Here is an 8,706-nt window from a genome sequence, read left to right on the forward strand (position 1 = left end):
TAGCCACGCTATACATGCAGCGATTCCCAAGAGGAGGCCTTATTAATTTCACACTAAGCAAAAAGTGCTATTTGAATCTTGTTTATTATATATACCACAGCGGTTATGTTACACTGCGGGCTGGGCTCCAAAATTGTTCAACTGCCGCTCCTGTCCTTTTCCAGCAACATGCTGAAACAGGAAGGGTGGGGGGAAATATCTCCCAGATATTGTTAACTCCCAGATCTTGCCATCTCCAGACAGCATGGCCAATGGTTAGAGATGATCGGAGTTGTGATTCAACAACATTCGGAGGGCAACATGTTGGCTTCTCCTGAGAACGTAACCAGAAAAGGAAAAGATAGCAGCAGGGGTGTTTTTAGAGACAAAGATAAGCAAGCTATGGCTGTAATCTTATACAGTGGTACCTCGGGTTACAGACGCTTCAGGTTACAGACACTTCAGGTTCCAGACTCCGCTAACCAAGAAATAGTACCTCGGGTTAAGAACTTTGCTTCAGGATGAGAACAGAAATCTCATGGCAGCAGCGGGAGGCTCCATTAGGTAAAGTGGTACCTCAGGTTAAGAACAGTTCAGGTTAAGAATGGACCTCCAGAACGAATTAAGTTCTTAACCCGAGGTACCACTGTACTTACTTACCATTAAATTCAGTGGGATTTATGTCTGAGTAATTGTGATTATGCCATGAGTCTTTTCAAAACACAGCCTTGGACATTTGCCCCATAATTAAAGCGTAAACTCAAAGGAGAAAAGCTTTCAGGTAGTTGATTTTATAGGTATACTTAGGGGAAGGCCCAGGAGGCCAGAGGCCCAGGTCCCTTGTGCTGGGACCCATATCTCCTATTCTACCATGGCCCCCTCAGCTTTGTCAGGATCTGGCATGATTTGACAGCCTGAAATGCAAACAGGAGGAGCAGATGAGGGACTGGAAGGTGGGCACCCAGGGGTGAAGCAGGGAGGGCGTCCCTTTGTAACTCTAAAAGTCAGAGAGGAGGAACCAGATATAGAAGATCTCTCCCTTGCCCCTTCTGTGGAGCGCAGAACGTCACCAGGCAGGGGGACTTGAACCAGCCAGAAGAAGAAGAAGAAGAGAGGAGGAGGAGTTTGGATTTGATATCCCGCATTATCACTACCCTAAGGTGTCTCAAAGCTGCTAACGTTCTCCTTTCCCTTCCTCCCCCACAACAAACACTCTGTGAGGTGAGTGAGGCTGAGAGACTTCAAAGAAGTGTGGCTAGCCCATGGTCACCCAGCAGCTGCATGTGGAGAAGTGAGGAAGTGAACCCGGTTCACCAGATTACGAATCCAATGCTCTTAACCACTACACCACGCTGGCTCTCTGGAGTAGAATCTGGAGGCACAGTGGGGGCAGCTCCCCCTCTTTCCCTGTTGCTGCAGGGGGGTGGGGTGGATGAGGGCCACCAGTTGCTGTAGCCATGCTGCCACCACGCTTGGCTCCACCCCCTGGCTCCGTGCGACATCATACGCATGACGTCAGGACATTGTCTTGGGCCCCTGCAATGTTTTCGAGAAGTTGGTGTCAGTTGTCATTTATTAGTACAGAAAGTATTAATCTGATGTGTAGAGATCCTTCCTATTCTGTTTACTACAAGAAGGTTCAAGAAACTTCTCTGTGTGAAAGGAGGTTTCTGTTTGGGTTATTTCTCTGGGAAGCTGAGTACAGCTGGTTTAAACTGGTTCTGTTATCTTTCTGCCAAGGTTATGCTGACTATAATAGTAAGACCAGGAGGTCTCACTTGCTTTCTCTTTTCTGTCTCCTTTGTTCTGGTGATCTGTTTCTGCATGCTGTAGTGTTAAGTTTTAGACCAGGCTTCCTCAACCTCACCCCTCCAGATGTTTTTGGCCTACAACTCCCATGATCCTTATCTAGCAGGACCAGTGGTCAGGGATGATGGGGATTGTAGTCTCAAAACATATGGAGAGCCGAGGTTGAGGAAGCCTGTTTTAGACTTATTATAAGTTTTGTAAGTTTCATGGTAAGTGCTGCAACTGGATTTCTTATGGACAGTGCAAATCCTGAATGTATTGGATTTGTGACCATTTGTGCTCTTTTGCCTTCAGCACCAGTAAAAGCTCTGCTGGATGAAGTACAATTGCTTCTGGTCTATTTAAGTTTTTTCCTGCTCCCTATTCATGGGTGTCAATTGGTGCCTTTGCCCTGCAGGTACCCTCCCAAATTTGTTCTGGGGATTCCCTCAGCCCTTGCATGCAAGTGATGAAACCACATGGGTGAGGTTGGAAATGGGCACCATTACAATCACAAATAAAGCCCCATTACTTGAATTCTAATTTTCTACATTGCTAAAAGTAATTTTATCAGATTCTCTTACTATTTCTTCATGTTCAGAACAGAACTCCTTACGGCGATCCCAGCACTGCTGCCCTAACACCTGGAATGTTATTTCAGACATTCAGCTCCTTCATGTAAAATTCCCAATATTACAGGAATCCACTGAAAGGCAGGAGAAGAAAGAGAAAAGTTTCCAAAACATGTTGGAGGCGAAGTATCACATTCAACCACGAAAGCAACTCTTTGAGCCCTGAGGATTTGCTTGCATTTAATTTGCAACTCATCTTCGTTTTATTTTTATTTCTTAAGATGCAGATAGCTTTCAAATCTCTACGGCACACAATGATCCAACATGAAAACAGATAGGATACCAGAAAGGTCACAGAGACAGAAAATTCAATAGAATATTATTATTATTTTTAAAGGTGGGGGGATCCATATTTTTCAACTGATGGGAGAAAACTCTTTCCCAGGGGAAGGAGAGACACCTTCCAAGCCTTGGCAGCATCCCAGGCCCAGAAGAGTTACCTAGGATGATTATTCTAAAACTCCTGTGCTTACTTAGATAAGCAGAGTTGTTAGCGGCATGCCAGGAGAACAGTTATGATCACCTGGAAGAATTTTTCTGCTTTCATGTCCCCAACCACAACAGCAAAGAGACAGTGTTTTAAAGAATTCCTGCCTATAGAGATAAGGAAATGATTATAACATTTCAAACTAATGGGCCAGCCTTACCCATTAAGCAGAGTGAGGTGGCTATGTCAAGCAACAGAGGCTGGCGGGATGGGGGGGGGGTACAATGACAAAGTACTGGAGAACAAAGCAGTTTATGTCATGCCATCTGCCCTGCTGCCCTCAGATGCAGCAGGTGACAAACCAATGTTGCTCAATTGCCAGTCGTATAGGAATATTGTATACAGAACTGGGAGTTCGGAGGGCATCTCAGCAAAGGCCCATGGGCTGGACATGACTGGCTTTCTTCATTATGTCAATAAGAACTGTTTGCAGTGAAAATACGAACTTTATATGCTTCGTTGACAAAAGTTTATTCCTTCCGCTCCCCCCTTTTCTGTTGAAATGCTTGTTTGCCCTTTATTTTGGCCTTTTAGAAGTTTGAGAAGCTGCTTATAATTAGGGACGGGGAGAATTTGGGTTCACTTCTCATTTCTATGTGAACCTATGCAATTTGCACTTTCTAAAATAATACAGAAACTGAAATGCAGCTAACCTTTTGAAATTCACACTTCTCTGAATTCTGCTTTGCTGTATCTATACCTGGTTTGGTACAACCGCAGGTGGCCCTGAAACTGTTGTAAGTCAAGTGCTGACGGGCTTTTCTGTACCCTATCTATAATAACCATGCTGGATTTACAAAATATTTTATTTCTTCAGAGCCTCGGGACATTTGGATGGCAGGCCTTTGAAAGGAGCTTTTTAAGACAGAGACCTGTCAGCTCTCAACCTAAGTGTCTGTTGGAACTGCATGAATGTTTCCTTGCAGTAAAGTTATGGGATCAGCTGGGAACCTGAAACGCCCTCCAGAACCAGAGAAGGCCTCACGTGAGTTTGGGTACACAGGAATTCCAAAGAAAGATGCTCAAACCAGCAGAGTGATCAGGTCTAACGATTTATTAAAAAAGGGTACAGACTTACAACAAAAGTCCAACATTTCCCTCCTTGCCCCTGGCTCACAGCATTCTGTGGGACAGATTCCACAGCAAGGGGATGGCTCATCCACACCCAAATAAAGATACACACAATCTTTATAGGCTCAGGTAGGCTACATCACATAGGAACACAAGGGGCTATTATTAACCACTTCCTACCCGTCTAGCTACGCCTGGGGCCTGTGGATACATCAGAGTGTGTGAAACATGTATAAGCTCACTGCTACAGCTGCTACCAATTAGGTAGGAGGTCATCTGGATCATCAATATGCTGCGAGTAGGGTTTCCAGACAAGCTTGCATTTTCAGGTCAACTCAGGACCAGATTTCTTTGGCTGGTTCTGTTCCCCTATCCAATGGCATACAAATTATGTCCATTGCTGGGACTGGGAGGGCCAAGCTACGATGTGGGAGGGTGCCGCAGATAAGAATTGTAAATATTATGCAAGTGAATGTCCTTCCTAAACCTCTGCATGTGTCTGCCATTCCTTCTGCTTCAACAAGAAAGAGACATGAATGTATGATTGTTCAAAGTAACAGCAATCATACTTTGAGCTGTAATAGAAAATGTAACCATGAATGGAAAGGAAGACTATTGGCCCAGTGAAAACTGCGAAGGGAAGATTTTGAAATGCGGTTTACGCACTTATGGAAGAAGTTGCTTTTACGCGTGAACAGAAGGCGTACCTTTGGTTGCTCAAGAATGGGAATGGAAGGTGTTACTAATGCCTGCATTTTGTATACGTCCTCATCTTGGAGAAAGAGTAAGAAATAAGTGAGAAATGGCCTTGTCTAAGGACAAAATAAGCCTCCCTTTTAGTAATGATGTGTCAGGTACGTTTTGGTTCAGCCTTCCTTTGGTATGAGGCAGCAAGGGCAATGAGAATGGCTGAATGCCCTCAGTCAGGCATTAAAAACATTAATAAATGTTTCAATTAATGCTTGGGGAGGGAATCAATGGTGAACAGTATAACATATGCTTAGTTTCCTTGCAAGATAGAATGGCTTTGGATTACATTTGGCCAAAGGAGTGTGCGCCCTGGCTAGGAACGAATGCTGCACCTATAGTCCAGATAACAGCAGGGGAATGGGTAAGGATATTGATTTGGGGCCCTAAGCTATAGCTTGTTTAGCTTATACGTAAATCCGGCACTGCATATGGTTAAGATAGATTGGGGGAGGGGAAATGGATGGATGGGTAGAAGAGAAAAGAGGGGTAAAAAAGTTAGGAGTGAGATTAGCATCATAAGGTGATACCCAACAGAATATCAGGAGCGAGGGATGCAGGGACTGAAAGAGTTAATTTGTCATGAAGAGAAACTGCTAGGTGGAATGAAAACAAGGCGATATTTGACTGGATTGAAAGGGGAGTAAGCAAGCTATGTTACAGGTATCAAAACATTTGGAGACAGTTGGGAGATGGAGAATGCAACAAATCACACTGTAGGAGCTTCAAAGAGAATTGCAGATTGAGCAGTTATGCATAGCTGACGGTGTAAAATAGGGTAGCAACAAAGGGAACTAACTGTGCCACGTCAAAAGGTGTAAACAGCTTATTGGTTCTTGTCGCTGAAATGATGCTTTAAGATTGTGTTGAACTAAGGCAACGACAGGGTGGGTTTGATGTTGATGTACCTATGCTTCCATGGCGTTTGAATTATTTGTAGTGGCTTCTTCATTGGGGTTTACTATGCAATAAATCTTCCCTTCTTCATAGGTAAAGGTAAAGGGACCCCTGACCATTAGGTCCAGTCGTGGCCGACTCTGGGGTTGCGGCGCTCATCTCGCTTTATTGGCCGAGGGAGCCGGTGTACAGCTTCCGGGTCATGTGGCCAGCATGACTAAGATGCTTCTGGCAAACCAGAGCAGCGCACGGAAATGCCGTTTACCTTTCCGCTGGAGCGGTACCTTATTTATCTACTTGCACTTGACGTGCTTTCGAACTGCTAGGTTGGCAGGAGCAGGGACTGAGCAATGGGAGCTCACCCCATCGCGGGGATTCGAACCACCGACCTTCTGATCAGCAAGCCCTAGGCTCTGTGGTTTAACCCACAGCGCCACCCATGTCCCTCCCTTATTCATACCTCATTACTATTGCCCTCTGGGAAGGGAACCTAAAATTCACCTGCAAGAAGAGCCTACTGGATTTGCCCAATGGCCCATCTCTTCCGGCATCCTGCTCTCACAGTGGCCAACCACATGCCTGTGGGAAGCAGACAAGGTGGACCTTTAGTAGACCAGCACTCTGCCCTCCTGCAGTTTCCAGCAACTGACATGCAGATGTTGGAGGCAGAGCATAGTCATCATGGCTAGTAGTCATTTATAGCCTTGCCCTCCACAAAGGTGTCTAATCTTCTTTTAAAGCCATCTGGTTTTAAAGTGGAGCCAGCACATGCAGGGATTTTCCTGCACGCCCAGCCCTCCGCACTCCATTATGCAATGTTCCTTCTAACAGTGAGCTAAGGCGGTTTAGCGCCTATCACATTGGAAGTGAAATGGGACCATTCTTCATGTCTTTTTGTGTATGGAGGAAACCTACATAAACAAATGCCTGGTAGAAGCAATTACCTTTGCTTCCTCCTGACCGCTTATCCAACAGAGCCTCCTGGTCACCCTGTACTGTAAGAAGAACCAGGGTGGATCTACACACCGGGGGGACAGGACGGACGGACGCGCTATCAAAAAGTCAGAAATTAAATCATTATAACAAAAAGGGGGGAAACCGCTATGTGAAATCACATAGAACATTTTTCTGCTCTGCAGCGCCAACTGTAGAGATGCATCTGGTGTTGCATGCTTATAACGCATTCAAAATGTTTTTTTGACTAATGTAGCTGATTCCCCAAGCAGATAGTGGAAGCCTATTGCAGTGACAAACGCAGTTGTCTCCACCAATGCTTGCTCCATGCCTTTTGCTAATAATAAAGGGCTTGCCAAACAGTCCCGAGATGCAGAGATGGCCTCAGACAGACCCTGCCTTTTGAAAGCATCCCATTCTTCTAATGAGCCATTCACTAACATGCAAGAAAAGTCAAACTCCAGCTGTGTTCTCACAAGTATCTGCTGCTTTTTCAGTTACACTTAACTCCACTCTGAGATCGTTTGACAAAGGTCAGGCTGAAATAAATATTTAATACATGAAATAAAAATATTCCTTTCAGGCTTTGGGTTTATTTCATAGTGCAGAATTAATCAATTAGTTTACTTGGCCATTCATTAATGGAGGTGTTAAGCATTAAGTATTGGGAGGAGCCAAAATTTGTCATTCTTTCATTGCAGTGTTTCACAGTATATTATATTTGAAAATCTGGAAAAAGTCATCTGAGGTGTTCAAACAATCAGGAACATGGGCTTGAGTTGCAAGCAAATATGTTATGAGGTAACAACCCGTTATCAATTTTCTGGAAAGATGGGGAAAGTTTTACTTCCACCAGTCTTTAAACCCTTCCTCTTTTCTTCTCATCATTGCTCCCTCTTGATCAGAGATTTTAAAAATTACAATCGGCTTTAGCAGCACCCAGTAAATTTCACCAGCACCCCTAAAACCTTGTAGACAGAATCTAAACAATGGTCTTTCCTATCATGAATGTTTTTATCAGTAGTAGAGTATGTCCAAGTGACAGGAAAGAGAAAAGCCACACACATGCTCTGTACAGAAAGGACAATCAACCAGGGCTTCAGATTTGGCCATCTTTTGGAACATTAGAATAAATAGGCAAATATAAAATAAAATTACCAATACATGATGTTCTTTTTTACAATGCTGATGTAATTTGAAGGCGCCAGTATTCTGTGCTATCCAGCAGATCTGAGCTGCTTAATGTCCTTGATGCTGTTATTCTCCAGGAAAAGCAAACCAAACCAGTTTTGCATGCCTAAAACCACCTTATGGAAAGATTGCTTGGTGTGCCTTTCGCCTGCAAAACTGGAATTCAAAATGACAAAACTTTAACGAGACTGCTGTTAATGGGAGGCATAACCCCTGCTATTTGCCAAAGCAGAGATACTGCTCCCCCTCCCCAATTTTCATGGGTCCATTCTTCCCTTATGTACGTTGTGTGCATTGAGGGAGGTGAATATTTGTGACTGTTGTCAGTTGGGCCAGAGTCACAGGGCTTTGGAGTGGGGAAGAGTTGTTGAGTGTAATATCTCAGCCAGGAGATTCTTCATCAGAGGATGACATGAAAGTCCCAGCATTACACCAAGCCCTGAACAGGCTCAATTTATGAGTGTGGAGCTGGGATCCTTAACTGAAACTAAGGATGGGTCATCTGCAACATGGGTGAGTTTGGCCTTTAATATCAATGGTGGACCTTCATTTTGGGGGCCCTGAAGCTTGAACTGTTATGGGGGCCCCTTCGCAACCAGCAATAAGATCTGGGTGACCACTGATAGAGTGGTACCTCAGGTTAAGAACTTAATTCATTCTGGAGGTCCGTTCTTAATGTGAAAATGTTCTTAACCTGAGGTACCACTTTAGCCTCCCACTGCCTCTGTGCCACCGCCGCGCGATTACTGTTCTCCTCCTGAAGCAAAGTTCTTAACCTGAGGTACTATTTCTGGGTTAGTGGAGTCTGTAACCCGAGGTACCACTTTATTTTCTTCAATGGAGTTGTTCCACGACAGATCACCACACCTTTCTAACTTCTGTGCTACTGACTCTCAAACTTTGGGATTGTTAAAATATATGCTAATCATCATCATCAACATCAAATTGAGCTGTGTGACT

The 8,706-nt window shown here is 44.3% G+C and overlaps 1 long non-coding RNA gene across 1 annotated transcript; it reads right to left on the reverse strand.

Annotated features, from left to right (window-relative positions):
• Positions 1 to 65: 65 nt before the first annotated feature.
• Positions 66 to 2,955, reverse strand: LOC310688574. Its single transcript, XR_014517046.1, has 3 exons — positions 2,873 to 2,955; positions 2,352 to 2,473; positions 66 to 313 (listed from the first exon to the last, which is right to left on the reverse strand). It is a non-coding gene; the product is annotated as an uncharacterized lncRNA (long non-coding RNA).
• Positions 2,956 to 8,706: the final 5,751 nt, after the last annotated feature.

The sequence above is a fragment of the Podarcis liolepis genome, assembly GCF_965112155.1.
Source record: "Podarcis liolepis genome assembly, chromosome: 11".
In the NCBI taxonomy this organism is placed as follows: domain Eukaryota; kingdom Metazoa; phylum Chordata; class Lepidosauria; order Squamata; family Lacertidae; genus Podarcis; species Podarcis liolepis.